Genomic DNA, 17,057 nt, shown 5'->3' with positions numbered 1-17,057 from the left:
AGGTATGTCTAATTCACTCATCTACCTAATCATTCATTCATTCATTCATTCACTCAACAAATACATATTACGGGGGTAGGGTAGTTGTGGCAAAAAAGTGAAAGATTTTGCCTGAACAAGCAGGTTCTTGTTTCCCCATGTTTCACTGCAAGCATCATACGTGCATTTGCTTTCTCATTCACTGTCCCACAGATTTCTCTGGAGTAGGTTTTATTTTTCAGGAGAGGAATCTGAGGCTCAGTGAGAGAACGTGACTTGCCCAAGATCACATGGCTAGTGTCAGGCTCCTGTGTCTGAGTTCTTACCCACCACGGATTTTGAATGATGCCTTTTTTTATTCAGAAAGGATATCAGTCCCTTCTTTCCTTGTTCATGTCACTAGAAGCTTGCATCATACCAGAGGGTTATTATCAGTGAGAGAGTGGGGTCTCTCAGATCTCAAACTCTTCACGAGTAAGTTAATAGTCCTTTGTGTCCCAGGTGCTAACACAATGTTTGTCATATGAGCCATCAATGAATATATTTGAGTTATTGAATATATTAGTAGTAACTATACTTCTGCCTTTAACACAGGGTTATGAGGAACCAATGAGATTGACACAGATGAAAAAATTGTGTCAACTAAATGCTATGTGGTGTCAAGGTATCAACACCAAATCACTATGAGGTTTAACATGTTAGCTCACATGAGTTTATGATTGGTTTCCTTCAGAACAGATGGCTAACACATAAGAGGGCAGAAAGTTAGAGCTGAGGTTGGTGCAGGAGGGAGAAGGAGTAAAGGGAAGTAATGGGAAGCCATGTGGCTCATGTGATTGGGCTCCCGTCTACCATATAGGAGGTCCGCGGTTCCAATCCTGGGGTCTCTTGATGAAGGCAAGCTGGTCTGGGTGGTGAGCTGGCATGAGCGTAATGCCGGCCCAAGTAGAGAGCAGGCCCACACGGAGAGCTCTTGCATGCAAGATGATGCGAGAAAAAGAGACACAGAGGAGAGACAATAAAAGATGCAGCAGAACAGGGAGATGAGGTGGTACAAGAAATTAATCAGCTCTCTCCCTTTCTGGAAGGTCCCAGGATTGGTTCCTGGAGCTGCCTAAAGAGAAGACAAACAGACACAGAACACACACACAATGGACACAGAAAGCAGATAGTGAATGCAAAAACAATGGGGGAGGGGAGAATTAATACATAAATCTTAAAAAAAGAAAAGAAGGGGTAAAAAGTATGGGGTTCTCACACTGGACTCCTGATGTACACCAGCTTGCCCACTCAAGGGTTTGGCAATAAAATAGAATAATAATATTTTTTCCGTTCTCAAGGAAAACTAAGTGCGTAGGTGAACTATCTTCATTTTAAGCTTCATTCCGACACAAATGGTTCTTGCTGCCTTCTATCTGCCTACCAGAAGATAACATCAAATGTATCTAGGCCAAATAAACTTGTTTTTCTTTAAAAAATCCTTTTTATTACGAAAGTGGCTGATGTTTACTGTGAAAAATGCAAACAATGTTAAAGATGTGACGCACAGATCATACCTCAATCCCAGGCTCACTGCTCGGGAACCATGGTTTACAATTTGGTGTGTCCTCTTCTTTTTCCTTTGCCCTTCCCTTAGAGAGTGGCATGGCTGGGAGCTGGGCAGGAGGTGGGGCCAAGCAGATGGCAGGGAGCCAAGGGAGTGGCTGGTGTGCTTAGGAAATTGGCTATGCACAGCGACTGGGCAAATAAATCAATATATTGAGGATAATGGGGGTCAGGATTCTCACTGTTGGAGAAGGAAATTAAAAATAAGGAAAGGGGGAAGACTAGAGAGAAATCTGAGGTGTTGGTTGGAACTGGAAATATTAATGTGCACTCATGGCTTTAAAAATAAACACATGGATAAGATACACACACACATCGATGTAGATATAGGTGTATACGTGTAAGCACACAAGCCTTCTGTAGGCTGAATCTGCCCAGTGTTTCCTCATGTTGAGACTTAGGTCAGGCCTTCTTGGCAGGGATCCCATAGAAACGGAGCTCGGCTTTTCTCCGCGCATCTCATCAGGAGTTGCACGATGTTACCTGTGCCCCCACTGCTGATGCTAACCTTGATCACCTGGTCAAAGGGGTGCCTGCCAGGTGGTTTCACCCTAAACTGACTAGTTTTCCTTTTGTCACTGAGAACTATTTCGTGAGGAGCAACTCCTTGGTGTCCACTGTTGACTCCCTGATGGTGGCCAAATTGGTGGCATTCTATTGTGAGAGAGCACTTTCCCTTCTCCAATTCGTATCAGTAGGGGCCCATGAATTTCTGGAATCAGCATAGGCCAGACACAATGAGAATTTCTTCTTCCTCTTCCTTCCTCCCTCCCTGTTGGATCATTATTTCTGCAACTTAAATAGTTGAGTAAAGAATTATGAAAATGGGACTATTCACAGAAAAGGGTGATGGAGCAAATGTGATTAAATAGAAGAAAGAAGTGGAGCCAGGAGCTCTTTGTTATTATTCTTTAGCCTTTTTCTACAATATTTATTTGAAAATGGATTTTTTTAAAGTTTCATGTGCAGTGTATTTTTGTCTCTGCATACCTGTACATGTATATGAATTTATGCAGGTGTCTTTTTGAAGACATATGTATAAATAGGGCTGGAATCGTCTATTATGGGCTTGCTTCCCTCCCGCCCCCGCCCCCCGCCGGGGGATGGCAGGTGCAGTCAAGTTCGGGAACCAGTGCTGTTAGTCAAGGCTCATGGTAATCACCGCTGGAGCTAGTTAAAAACCGATTCCTGCCTTTAACCCTGGCGGCCCAATTCTCCCTGAGCGCGGCCTCTCCTCTGCCCAGCAGGGCAGGGGCTGTGGGGGGCGGGCCCGGCCTCGCGCTCAGCCATGGACGCTGCGCCTGAGCCGTCAGGGCCCAGCCCGGCGCCGCCGCCTTCCTGGACGCCCCGGAGGCCGAGGTGCTGCAGGACGTGCTGCGGGAGCAGTTCGGGCCGCTGCCCAGCTGGCTGCCATCTGCCGGCTCAGGCGTCTGCCCTCGGCGACTACTCGGCCACCCAGGACGTGCAGTTGGCGCTGGAGCGGCGGCGCGGGGCCAAGGCCAAGGAGCGCGGGCGTCCAGGGCCGTCGCTGCTCCGCCGCCTCCGACCCCTTCCCGCGGGCGGGCTGGCCCTGCCCTCTCAGCCTCCCCGGGCGGCCTCGCTCCCCGCGGCTTTGGACCTCCTGAGGTCCCCCTCTGCGCCTGGTTGGCGGGGGAGTGACGGTGGCTTTGGTGCCCCTACCTTCGCTGGACTACTTTTTGTGCGCCGCACTGGTGGCCTCCTCACCGCCTGGGCTTGGGCGGGAACCGGGTCCCCGAGGAGGACAGCGGAGGCTGGGGACAACGGAGGCTCCCGACAGCTGCAAAAATGTCTCCTTCCGACAGGTGCTTTTAAAGAATTCATTAGTGCACGAACTTTGAGCCTCAGTTTCCCGGCCTTGTGTGCTGGTCCAGTGCTCAGGTCGCACAGGACGCCCCCTTCCACCTTTTCCTTCACATTTCCGTCTCAAAGCAAATCCTGGGTGGTGTCCATGGGGAGCCAGTTCTTCTAGGGCCTGTGTCCTCCAGGGGCAAGGTCATCAGAGTTCCAGGACTTTAGAGCTGGACAAGAGGATGGTGAGGTGTCACACTCCAGAGAAATGAGGTGCTGGTAGCCCAGGGCCTCTGGCCTGTCTAACAAAAAAAGGAGTCACCTCACCCTACGTTTCAAGTGTCATCAACTACAGATCCTTTGGACACTATAACAGCTCAGCTAGAAAAGTTTGAAGGGTTGGTGGCACAGTGCCTGAGTAGACAAGTGTGCTTCCGTTTTAGTCATCAGTACTTTTAAGTGTGCGATGCTTGGTGAGGTATTTTTACGTGTCCATTACATTGTTCACCACAAAAAACTGCAGGGTTGGTGTTCTCCACTTTGTAGATAAACAATCTAGGGCTGAGTGATTAAATACCCTACAGGCTTTATAAAGGTAGTGAATGGGGGAGGGGGTTTTCCATCTGGGTGTAGTTGACTTGGAGTTTTTTAACCAAGACTTCCTAGTACTTCTCTACCACAGTGCAGCGGGTGCCCTCTCCAGTGGCTGGGGGACGGTCAAGGGACGATGTAGACGTACCACCTGGTTCACCTACAGTGCTGAGTTTTGCTGCTCCTTTTGCCCTGAAAGTCTCTGCCAGTGGAACTACTGCTCTTCAGAATATGCCTGCTTAGATTCGCCAGCCAGATAAAAGGGCTGTAGACATGAACTTCACAGCCCCTTTTCCTGGGCTGGGGAGGTATATGTACAAATTAACTTCTCCACCTCACTGTAACTTTTTGTTTTCCAGATAAAAAATCTCAGTTTGCTTTTGTCAAACCGAAGGCACTTGTGTCATTCCTTCCACAAAGCAGGAAGCCTAGCAAAGTCGATATTCTTAAAGGGGCAACTGAATACATACAGATTCTCAGTGATGTGTTGGAAGGAGCCAAAGATGCTGAGGTAAAGGCTTAAGAATTCAGAATGTCACTAGCTATCATCTAATGAGCCTTTTCTGTGTGCCTGGTACTTGATGTATACTTCCAGTTCTTCTCTGACAATCCTGTCAGCCAGTTCCAATCCCTGTTTTATAGAAGGAGCAACTAAAATTAAGACCACAGAGCTAAGAAATGTCAAGGCTGGGATTTGGATCCAGGTTTACATGAGCTTTGGTCACATTCCGAACCATCTATACACTTAGCTCTTGTCACTGTCCAGGGCACCTGGATCCTAACTGCTAAATATTTAACTGAACCTTGGCATATAGAGAGCCTGCTTTGCAAAATGAAATACCTGGTATCACCACCATTATCCGGGTGGCATAGCTCAGAAGTGTCCAGTAGGCATTGGGAGGCTGGGCTGGTTTTATGGGCTTGTTCCACAGAAGGTGTGAAAATGGATCAATAAAGGGAAGAAGAGAGACCTTAGAAGTGAGCCCCAGGGAACACCTGTTGGCTAGAGGAAGAGGAGCCATCAGAAAGAAGGTAGAGGAGCCAAGGTGTGGTGAAATGATGAAGGAGAAGGGAATTGTGGCAACCATGGGAAGCTGTGAGAAGCTACAGGGGTCCTGAGGAAATAACCAGATTCAGGATTTGTAAGTAGAGGAGTGAGCTGGAAATCAACTTGTAGGGAGAGGGTTGAGGGAGTATTATTGGTAAAGAATGGAGTCCAAACAGAGAGAAGTGGCAAAGTTCAAGTTCCAGTCAACCTGCAAGTCTGTTAGAAGAGGGATCAAAAGAATGGAAGCAAGAGAAAAGCTGTCAGATCAAGTGAAGTTCATATGTTTGTATTTAAAGACAGATGAGGAGAGAGAGAAAAGAGAAGAGAAATATTACGTCAAGTTAGGGCAGAAACAGCCAGGTGTACAATGTATTGCTGAATTGGTTCTTTCCTTCTGCTTGTCCCCCAGTACTGGTCAGGTGGTGCTGGGAGGACACATCCTGCAATGGGGATGGATTGTCTATTGGCCAAAGCGAATGGTTGGGTTGTGGTGTGGTCATAGTGTTTAGACTTGTGCAGGTGGCTGCCTTAGGTTTTCCTTGTGTTTTGTGCAACAGAAATGACTTTTTTTTTCTGCTTAAAGGCAGAGCAGGTAAGATTTTCCTATGCTGTAATATTTAGTTGCCCAGTACAGAAGATCTTAAGGTTATAGAATAAAAAATTTAGTTGACAGGGTAATATTTTTTCTCCATACCTTCAACATTACCCTTACCTTAAATGAAACTTGGTCAGTTAAACCTCTGGAATATATTGATTTAAATCACCAAACTCTGTCATATTATACTGTTTGATACCAAATATGGTTTCTAGAAACAAGATCCAGATGATCTGAACTATAGCAACAATACTTCTGCACCCCATATGTCCGTGGTTAGAGAGTCATCCAGAGGCATCGCCCTGCCTGCCAGCTGTACAGTGGGCTTGAAAAATGAGGACAGGCTCTGGGCAGAGGGTGGCAGTGGTGACTCAGCATACACTTGTCACCAGAGCATGCTGTCTACAACCGGAGTTATCTCCCCCATCAGGAGACTGGTAAAGTGTTCCTTCTTAAAGTCATCTAGGTGTCAAAGTCTATAACTTGAAGTGTGGCATTTTCCATGCTAAAACATTACAACAATTTTGTGAAAATTTACCATGCTGTTCACACCTTGCATTGGTGTGATCCATTTAAAATGGATGAAAGCACACTTAAATAATTGTTCTATTTGCTGTAGTCCATGATTTCACTTGGGGTTCACTGTGTTCCTTGGATTTTAAAACATTCTTATTCTAGTAACATGCATACAACCTAAAATGTCTCCTTTTGAAAACTTTTTCTTTTTTAATTTTTAATTTTCCTTTAAACTACATTCAAGTATTTATTTATGTCCAGAATGTTGTGCTCTAATCATTGCAATCCCACCATCCATTACCAAAACTTTTTATCATCCCAGGAGAAAATGAGTACATCTTGAGCTTTAATTCCTAGTATTACCTACCCCCACCCTATCCCCTGGTAAACGATATTCTAGATTGACTGAGTTTTATTCTAATTATTTCATATCCATGAGATCATACAATATTCTTCTGTGTCTCACTTTTTTACTCAACATGATGCCCTCAGGGGCCATCTGTGGTGTGACATGTATCAGAATTTCCTTTTTATGGGTCAATAATATTCCATTGTTTATATACCACACTTTGCTTCATCTGTGGATGGATACTTGGGATACTTCCATCTTTGGGCAAGTGTAAATAAGGCTACTATGACCACCGGTATGAAAATATCTGAGTCCCAGCTTTCATTTCTAGAAGTGATAGTGCTGGGTCGCATGGTTGCTCTATACTTTGAGGAAGTGCCAGTTGCCTTCCACAGTGGCTGCACCATGTTACATTCCCTCCAGCAATGAATGAATTTGTTCCTATTTTCTCTCATCAATAATTTGAGTTTTTCTTTTTTCTAATAGTAGCTATTCTAATGCATATGAAATGGTATATCATTATCACTTTGATTCGCATTTTCATAATGGCTGATGTTGAATATCTTATGTGCCTTTTGATCACTTGTATATTTTCTTGGACAAATGTCTATTGAAGTGTTTTGCTGATTTTAAAAATTGGTTGTCTTTTTTGAGTTGTAGGATTTCTTTATATATTCTAGATAATAAACACTTGTTGGATATGTGGCTTCCAAATATTTTATCCCCTTGATTAGTGTATATTTTTACTTTCATGATAAAGTCCTTTGTATGAATGCTAATTTTGATGAAATCCCATTTATCTTTTATTGTGCTTTGGGTGTAAAGTCTAAGAAACATTTGTCTAACACAAAGTCCTGAAGATGCTTCCTTATGATTCCTTCTAGGGGTTCTATAGTTCTGGCTCTTATATTAGGTCTCTGATTCATTTTGAGTTTTTTTGTATATGGTATGAGGTATAGGGGTGAACTTTCATTCTCTTGCACATGGACATCCTGGTTTCCCAGAATCATTTGTTGAAGAGGCTCTTCTTTCCTCATTGACAGGACTCGACAACCTTGTCAAATTAGTTGATCACAGATGTGAGGGTTAATTTCTGAACTGGGTTAGATTCCATAGTCTTTGTTCTTGTAAATACTATGCTGCTTTGATGACTGTAGCTTTGTAATAAGTTTTAAAATTGGGAACTGTGAGTCCTCCAACTTGGTGGTTCTTCAAGATGGTTTTGTCTATTCAGGGGACTTTACGCTTGTATATAAATTTGGCGATTGGCTTTTCCATGTCTACAAAGAAGTCTGTTGAAATTGACTGGGGTTGCCTTGAATCTGTAAATTTCTTTGTGTAAAATTGACATATTAATGACATTTAGTCTTCGAATGCATGAACACAGACTGCCCTTCCATTGGCCATCTTGGATTTTTTAGCAATGTCTTAAAATTTTCTGTATAAGTCCTTTACATCCTTGGTTAGATTTTTTTTTCCCTTTCCCATAGATATTTGATTCTTGTGGCTGCTATTCAATGATTGTTCATTACTAGTGCTTGTAATCACTACTGCCTTTTGCATATTGATCTTGCACCTTACTACTTTGCTGAATTCATTTATTAGTTCCGGTATCTCTGTGGTTCTTCCTTCCCCCACACCCACCCCAATTTTTTTTTCTATAGTGCAGGAAAATCAGGAAAGTTAATTTTTCCTTCTCAGCTTAGATGGCTTTTCTTTCTAAGGCCTAATTGCTCTAGCTAAAATTTCCAGTACAATGTTGAATTAAAAGGAGGGAAAGTGGACATCCTTATCTTGTTCCTGATCTTAGAGGGGAAAAAGCTTTCAGTCTTTCACCATTAATTATATTAGCTGTGAATTTTTCATAGATGCCTCCTTTTGTGTCGAAGTTTCCTTCTGTTCCTAATTTTGAGTGTTCTTATGAAGTCGGAGTGCTGAATTTTAACAAATGCCTTTTCTGCATCAATTAAGATGATCACTTAGCTTTTCCCCCTTCATTCTGTTTATGTGGTATATTCAATTAATTTTCTTATGTTGACCCACCCTTGTATACCTGGTATGAATCCCACTTGGTCATGGTGTATAAGTATTTTAATATGCTGTTGGATTCAGCTTGCTAGTATTTTTAGGATTTCTGCATCAATATTAATAAGGGATATTGGTCTATAATTTTCTCTTGCAGTATCTTTATCTGGCTTTGGTATGAGGATGATACTGGCTTCTTATGTGTTAGAGAGTGTTCCTTCCTCTTCAGTTTTTTGGGGAGTGGGGAAGAGTTTGAGCAGGAATTGTATTCATTGTTCTGGAACAGTAGTAAAATTCCCCTCAAGCCACCTGCTTATAGGGTCTTCTTTGGCACATGCTTACTGATCTGTTTTCTTTACTAGTTATTGGTTCACTTATATCTACTTCTTCGTGAGTCAGTGTAGGTAGTTTGTGTTTTCTAGGACATTGTTCATTTCCTCTAGGTTTTCCTATTTATTTCCGTGGGCTAGTGGTATTCTTTTTTCATTTCAGATTTTCTTCCCCTCTTTCCCTCTTTCCACCCCTTTCTGCCTTACCCTCCCCCTTCTTGATAAATGGTTTTGTGTTTTTTTGTTTTTTTTTCAGAGAACCAACTTCTGGTTGATTTCTATTTAATTCTCATTTATTCCACTCTAATGTCTATTTCCTTCCTTCTGCTTGTTTTGAGATTAGTTGTTTTTCTAGATCCTTGAGTTTTGAGGTAAGGTGTGTGATTTAAGACCTTTCTTCATATTTACGCATTTAGAGCTCAACATTTCCCTCAGCCCTGCCTTTGCCTCCCTTGAGTTTTTGTATGATGTGTGTTCTCTTTCATTCACATCAAGGGACTTCCTAACTTGCCTTGTGACTTCTTCTTTAACCCATTGGTTGTTTAATTTCCACATTTGTGAATTTTCCATTTCTCCCTCAGATATTTCTAGTTTCATTCCATTAGGTTCAGAGAAGATACCTTGTATGACTTCAATATTTTTGAATGAGACTTCTTTTATGACCTAAGATATTGCCTGCCCTGGAGAATAACCCATTTGTATTTGAGAAGAATGTATATTCTGATGTTGGATGAAGTGTTCTCTGTATGTGTGTTAGGTCTAGTTAGTGGAGAGTATAGTTTAATTCTTCTATTTCCTTATTGATCTTCTGACTAGATGTTCTAGACATTTTTGAAAGTGGTATATTAAAATTTCCTAATGTAGAACTGTTTGTTTTGTTTATTTCTCCCTTCAAATATGTCGGTATTTGCTGAATATATTTTAGGAGTCTGCTGCTTACTGTATGTCTGTATTTACAACTGTCTATTTGCGTTGACCCCTTTACCAGTATATAATCATCTTTGTCCCTCACAGCTGCTCTTGACTTAAGGCCTATTTTATGTTATTAGTATAGCTATACCAGCTCTGTTTTTTTTTTTTCTTTTTGAGGTATTAGAAATTGAACCCAGGACCTTGTATGTGGGAAGCTGGTATGCAAACACTGACCTTCATTGGCTCTCCTGAGTTGATTTTTTGTTTTGCTTGTGTTTTTGTTTGTTTTAAGAGGTACTGGGGGCTGAACCTGGGGCCTCCCATGACGGAAGCAGGTGGTCAACCAGTTGAACCACATACATTTCCCTCCCTTCCCCTTTTTTATATTACTACTTGCATGGCATATTTTTTTCCTCTGTCACTTTACTTTCAGCCTACTCATGCCTTTTGATTTTAAGTTGAGTCTTTTGTAGACAGCATATAGTTAGGTAATACTTTATCCACTTTTCCAATCTCTGCCTTTTGACTGGGGAGTTTAATCTACTTACATTTATTTATTTTCATATTTTTATTTTTTTTTATTTTTTATTTTTTTAAAGATTTATTTATTTATTTAATTTCCCCCCCTCCCCTGGTTGTCTGTTCTTGGTGTCTATTTCCTGCGTCTTGTTTCTTTGTCCACTTCTGTTGTCGTCAGCGGCACGGGAAGTGTGGGTGGCGCCATTCCTGGGCAGGCTGCTCTTTCTTTTCACGCTGGGCGGCTTTCCTCACGGGCGCACTCCTTGCGCGTGGGCTCCCCCACGCGGGGGACACCCTTGCGTGGCACGGCACTCCTTGCGCGCATCAGCGCTGCGCACGGCCAGCTCCACACGGATCAAGGAGGCCCGGGGTTTGAACCGCGGACCTCCCATATGGTAGACGGACGCCCTAACCACTGGGCCAAAGTCCGTTTCCCCCATATTTTTATTTTTTTAAAGATTTTTATTTTATTCTCTTCCCCCCCCACCCCACCCCAGTTGTCTGTTCTCTGTGTCTATTTGCTGAGTGTTCCTTTTTGTCTGCTTCTGTTGTTGTCAGTGGCATGGGAATCTGTGTTTCTTTTTGTTGCATCATCTTGTGTCAGCTCTCCGTGTGTGCGGCGTCATTCTTGGACAGGCTGAACTTTCTTTCACGCTGGGTGGCCCTCCTTTATGGGGCACACTCCTTGCATGTGGGGCTCCCCTAAGCCGGGGACACCCCTGTGTGGCATGGCATGACACTCGTTGTGGGCGTTAGATTTGTGCATGAGCCAACTCCACATGGGTCAAGGAGGCCTGGGGTTTGAACTGTGGACCTCCCATGTGGTACATGGACGTGCTAACCACTGGGCCAAGTCCGCTTACCTCAACTTACATTTAAAGTAACTGCTGAAAATGCAGAATTTTGTCATTTTCCTATTTTGATTTTGCAAGTTCCATATATATATATATATATTTGACCCTCAATTCTTTTAATGCCTACTCTCATATTTGGCTTTTGGTACTACGCCATTTTGAAAAACATTTCTTTGAAGATATTTTTCATGTGTTTACTTGGTGTTTACCAGTGGAGCTGAAATTTAACATCTTAACTCTAACAGTCATTTAATTTGGTAACTACTACAATAGCATCCACATACACCATTCCTGTGTCTATCCTCTAGCTCTCTGTCCTTATTAATTTGCATTTTATCTGCCCCAGTAAGAATTAGTGTTGCGTACCATAAAATACGACAGTACTGGAGTAACTATTCCTGTGGTTACCTCTACCAGGTGTCTCTATTTCCCTGTGTGTTTGAACCACTGTGTACTGTCCTTCCCTTTTACTCTAAATAGCTCCCTTTAGCATTGCCGGTAGGGCAGGTCTAGTGGGGGTGAATTCCCTCAGCTTTTGTTTATCTGGAAATGTCTTATTTTCTCCCTCATTGTTTAAAGGAAGTCTCACTGGATATAAAATTCTTGGTTGGCATTTGTCGTTTTGCAGCACGCAAAGTATTTCAACATACTGCTTCCTTGCCTCCACCGTTTCTGGTGAGCTGTGCACTTAATTTAACTGGGACTCCATTGCACATAACATTGCTTTCCTTGGGCACCTTCAGAACATTCTCCTTGTCCTTTGCTTTCCCCAGTTTGATCAGGATGTGACAGGGTGTATTTCTTCCACTTTATCCTGCTTGGTGTTCTCTGAGCTTCTTGGATGTTCATATTAACATCTCTTGCTGAGTTTAGGAAGTTGTTGTGTCTTTGAACATTCCTTCTCCCCTCTTCTGCTGGGACCCCCAGAATGCAAATATTGGTATGCCTGGTGGCATCCCAGAGGTCTCTTGGACTATTTTTGCTTTTTCTAATTCTTCTCCACCTGACTCTCTTGTCTTGTGTTTAGGTTCAGTGATTCATTCTTCAGCCAGCTCTGATCTGCTGCTGAAAGCCTCTTGGCAATTTTTCATATTCGTTATTGTGGTCTTCAGCAGTTCTGTTTGGTTCCTTTTTAAAACTTCTAGCTCTTTGAGATTCCCAGGTTCATTTTTGTTTTCTTTTTCAATCCCCGAAAGTCTTTCATTCCTTCCCTTCCCACCCCCTTCATCTCCTTGAGGAAATTGAAGATCACTTTAAGTCTGTCTAGTATATCCACAGTCAGGTCATCTTCATTGTCTTCTGGATTTGTATCTCTTTTCTTTGAATGCACCATTGTTTCCAGTTTCTTTGATTTCTCATAGCATACTATACATACTCATATATCAATGTTAGCTCAGACTTATTCCTTGACCTGTTTCTTGAGTTTGTATCCAGCTCATGATAGGACAGGTTTTCTTGTGTGTAGGAGCTAAGAAAACCAAATAAACCTTAGCAGAAACCCTTTCAGCAGTTTGCAAACTGGATATGCATTGGCTGGACTCTCTGCAGGGGTGAGTCTTCTTATCAGGGAGGTCAGCCCGTGGTGAGTGCAAAGTGCAGGGGCCTCCCTGTCTCTTCTGGCCTGTGTCTTGTGCTGGGCTTGTGCTTGCTAGTGGTGTTAGGGGTTCCCTGTTTATGGAGTTTGAAAGCTCCCTGTCCTCTACTTCTCAGGCCACAGACATTCTCCCTCTCCCTGGTGATCCCCTGCAGGGGGTAAAGCAGGCCAGCCTTGGCAGCCTTTGCCCCAGGCCCCTGGCCTCCATTGTTTCTCTCACTGCCTTTGTAGTCTCCAGCTGCTTTTCCCTGGGGAGCAGATTCTGGGAAGAGGCAGGGGGTACACTAGAGAGGAATTTCCTTATTTGATCTTTCCCAGCTGGAGCAAGGCCAGGGCCCTACAAAGGGGCTGCCTCCAAACTGTCCTGAGGGGGTGGCCAGGGTGGGTGCCTAGAGCTGCTTCTAGGGCTCCTCACAGCTGTGATTTCTTGACCTGGTGTGATGGATAGGTGGGCCAGGTGACACAACAGGATGATGCAGCAAGAGATACAAGAAGAAAAAAACATAAGATACACAACAAAATCTTGAAGCAGAGATTCCCAGTGCCTTCCGAGGAAAATGAACAAGACAGCAAGATGATGTAACTGGCAGGCTCAACAAGCTGATGCAAAGAGATGACGCAAGAAGAGACACAAGAAGAAGAAACATTGAGACACATAAAGCAGGGAACAGAGGTGGCTCAAGTGATTAGGCACCGTCTTCCTGTACTGGAGGTCCCAGGTTCAGTTCCTGTGTGCCTCCTAAAGACACAGGACAGAGCAAGTGCAAACAACGTAGGGGTGGGGAGAAATAAATCTTAAAAAAATAAATAAGCCATTCAGTTTTGGAGTGAGATGCCATGAGAGCTGGGGGGCACATATGGATGAAGACCATGTGTGGGGCCTGGATATGGCATGGTAAAAGATTCAAGTGTTGGCATGTCCCAGGAGCTTCCTTGGAAAGTTGCTGAGAGAAGGCTGCTCTGTGGGTGCTGGAGTCCCACTAACCCCCTCCTCAGGTTGTGATCATCGGTGCATAAAACTGATCACTGGGGAAACTTCCTTTAACATTTTAAGCTCTGAAATGAGATGGCCTAGATAGTTGGGATAAACTTATTAGGATCCTGGAAATACCCTGAAACCTCCTTGTCTCTCCTTTTCCCCAGGTAGGAGCTACTTGTGACAGGAAAATTTCCCCACTGAAGCTGCCCTAGGCTTCTGCTTGGGGAGCGGCTCATCTGCTCCAGCGTTCCCTCAGGGCAGGGCTTCTTAACAAGGGGCCAGAGAACTTGAAACTCAGACATTCCTGTGGGGATATGTTAGTGGGGGTATGATATATTTATTAAATAGTACACAGTATAGTGTGGACTTGGTAAGGGGTCTGTGGTTTTCACCTGACTAGCAAAGGGGTCCACGGAACAGGAAAAGTTAGGAATCTCTGACCATGGGAGGCTCACAGGGCATATTCTGAGGCGTTTGGCTGGAAGAGTACTCCAAACTGAACTTTGTTTTGATGGAGATGTTCTCTGGCTTGTCAGAGTCCCCACCCACCCCTTATTGTATCTCACTAGCCCATTCGACTTGTTCAGATGTCTAACTTTGTAGCCCTGGACTAAGGACGTTAGGGCTCAGAGGGAAGGCTATTCCAGTGGTTCACTGGGCTGTGAGACTTGACTGTTTCTCAATCCTTGGGGGTGGTGTAAGGGCTGGTGCTGGGGTGGTATGTGCTCTGGAAGTTGTCTGGCAGTTTGAAAAGGTGAGGGATCCAGAGCATGTAGATGGGATGGAAGTAACCTTGGAGTGATGCCCCTTCCAGTGGTGGATTCTCCAGGCTGGGGCCACTGAGCAAGTGATGAAACCAGACACCCAAGGGAGACTCTTAAGGCTGAATCTGACTGGGATAAGAAAATGTCAGAGGGAACACAGGCTTCTATCTCTTGAACATGAGAGGGAGATTCCCTTTGTTGGAACTCATTTTTCTATGGGGGGAGAATTGAATTAATTGTGGAAGTAGGTTTATGGTATGAAGTCTGGCATGTTGGACAAGAACTCTAAGTGGTGTGTGCTGCCCAAGCTTGTCAGTGAGGAGAGCATAATTCGAAAGAGCCAAAAATTCTATTTCTGACATCCCGGGCCTGGTGCTTAAGTTGACTGAAGTTAGTCCTCATCTGTCCTAGTGGACTTCTAGAGGAAATGTTTCTAGGAGACGCTAGGAGAGGCTTTATAAAAGGCATGTCTCGTTTGGTATAGCTGTGGTGTCCAGAACAGATCAGGGACAAAAGGGCTCCAAGGACCATGTTAATGGCAGATCTCTTAATGGGAGGAGAAAGGGGTTATAAATACTAGATTTTTTTAGGGACTCTTCTGGTCCTCTTTGTATCACTTCCTTTCTCTTTGGAAAGATTTACCCTATTTTTTTTTTTTTAAGATTTATTTTTTTTAAATTTCTCTCCCCCCACCCTGTTGTCTACTCTGTGTTGAGGGGGTTTGGGGGGAGAGGAACCAAGTGGCAGAGTCCCCCAGCATTGTGTGATCTGCACCGGCAGCCCAGGAAGAGACTAAGTCTCCATCAGGCTTGGTGGCCAAACCCCTACTTGTTATGAGGGGTTTGGGGAAGGATCGTTTGTGGGACTTTCCCTCTGGATGTGGGAAGACCTGGCTGTGGCCACAATGCCAGGTTCTGGTCTCTGGTTCCTTCTGGACTTTCATGCACCCAAAGCAGGATTGTCAGTTATGAACATGATTAGATGGGAAGAAATGTAACTTTACTTTCTGTACCATCCTCAGCTTGTCAATGAGTTCCCTAATAAACCCTCGTAATTCAGATGATAGGAACCTCTATCTTACTCTTTAAGGCCCATCATCTTTGAGTAAATAAAGAACCGTGTTCAGGATCTAAACTCGATGCCCGAATCCTTGTGGGGGTTCTTTGCGTTTAAGCATCCTCTGTCTTTCCTCAGTCCAGTGATGAGTATATGTAAATGGAAGCTGGAATGAGAGTCAGTGATATGATGGGCAGAGGACATGGTGATAATGTTACATTCTTGAACAGCTGTAGAATTTGAGAGAGGTTCAATTATTTGCATATAGAAAGGCCAGGACTCAGGAATGGTTTCTTGTTGGCCGGCTGGACTCGGGAGCTTTCTGTTTCAAACCTGAGCCCTGAACAAGAATTTTGAGTTCCTTTTATACAGAGGAAGGGCTAAATCAGTCTTTGTTTCAGTGTTCAATAGGTTTCAATTAGCATATATCTTCCACATCCTAGGTAAGCTTTTAGCATGGACATCATACATTCTACATAAGCTTTTAGCACATTTGGTTTGCATTGATAAACTGTTTTCTGGGACTGGAGTCATTGCCATGGTTACCACGGCCAGTGCTACAGCCTCTCACCATCCCACACTCACAAGTATGAGAGACAGCTTAGGTTAAGCTTATCTCCGAAGAGACAAAGAACCTCCCACCCATAGCCCACATCAGAACCACTTTTTTTCTTTTTAAGATTTTTAAAAATTTATTTCTCTCCCCCTCCCCACCCCATCCCGGTTGTCTGTTCTCTCTCTGTCTATTTGCTGGGTCGTCGTCTTTGCCCATTTTTGTTGTTGTCAGTGGCATGGGAATCTGTGTTTTTTAGTTGAGTCATCTTGTTGTGTCAGCTCTCCATGTGTGCGGCTCCATTCCTGGGCAGGCTGCACTTTCTTTCGCCCTGGGCAGCTCTCCTTACAGGGTACACTCCTTGCACATGGGGCTCCCCTACATGGGGGCACCCCTGCATGGCACTCCTTGCATGCATTAGCACTATGCATGGGACAGCTCCACATGGGTCAAGGAGGCCCGGGTTTTAACCACGGACCTCCCATGTGGTAGACAGAAGCCCTAACCACTGTGCCAAGTCCCCTTCCCCAGAACCACTTTAATCTGAAAAGCTACCCTCAATGTAAACTAGTGGACTAGAAAATTTGAGTTAAACATTTGATTGTAATCAGTGAATTTCTTCATGGTTTCCAATATATGAACTGCCTGATTATGATTTGAGTGACTATCTTTTTAATCGTGGATTCACTTTTCAAGTTGAAATTTCAGAAAATTGAGAAGACTCAGTGATCTTACCACCCTGGTGGAACCACTGATGGAAATATGCTAAATGTTGCTTTTTCCCCTATACAACAGAATTAAATTTTCTGAGGGTACATAACATTGTGTCCTGTTTTCTTTTATCATTGGCATGTTCAGAGGCTACTTATATAACCTCTCTAACAAATTTCGGTAGTCCACCAAATAGACAGTTCTCTGCTATTTAAATTGACTTGATTTATTCTCAAACATGGCAAATAACTTGACATGGTTAGCCCTTT

General features: G+C 43.7%; 1 pseudogene; it reads left to right on the top strand.

Moving 5' to 3' along the window:
• Window positions 1-13,916, top strand: part of LOC101418586 (factor in the germline alpha-like) — a 41,507-nt pseudogene extending 27,591 nt beyond the window's left edge.
• The last annotated feature ends 3,141 nt before the right edge of the window (window positions 13,917-17,057 follow it).

The sequence above is a fragment of the Dasypus novemcinctus genome, chromosome 17 (genome assembly GCF_030445035.2).
Source record: "Dasypus novemcinctus isolate mDasNov1 chromosome 17, mDasNov1.1.hap2, whole genome shotgun sequence".
NCBI classification, from domain to species: Eukaryota; Metazoa; Chordata; class Mammalia; order Cingulata; family Dasypodidae; genus Dasypus; species Dasypus novemcinctus.
This window is presented reverse-complemented; position numbering and strand designations above follow the sequence as displayed.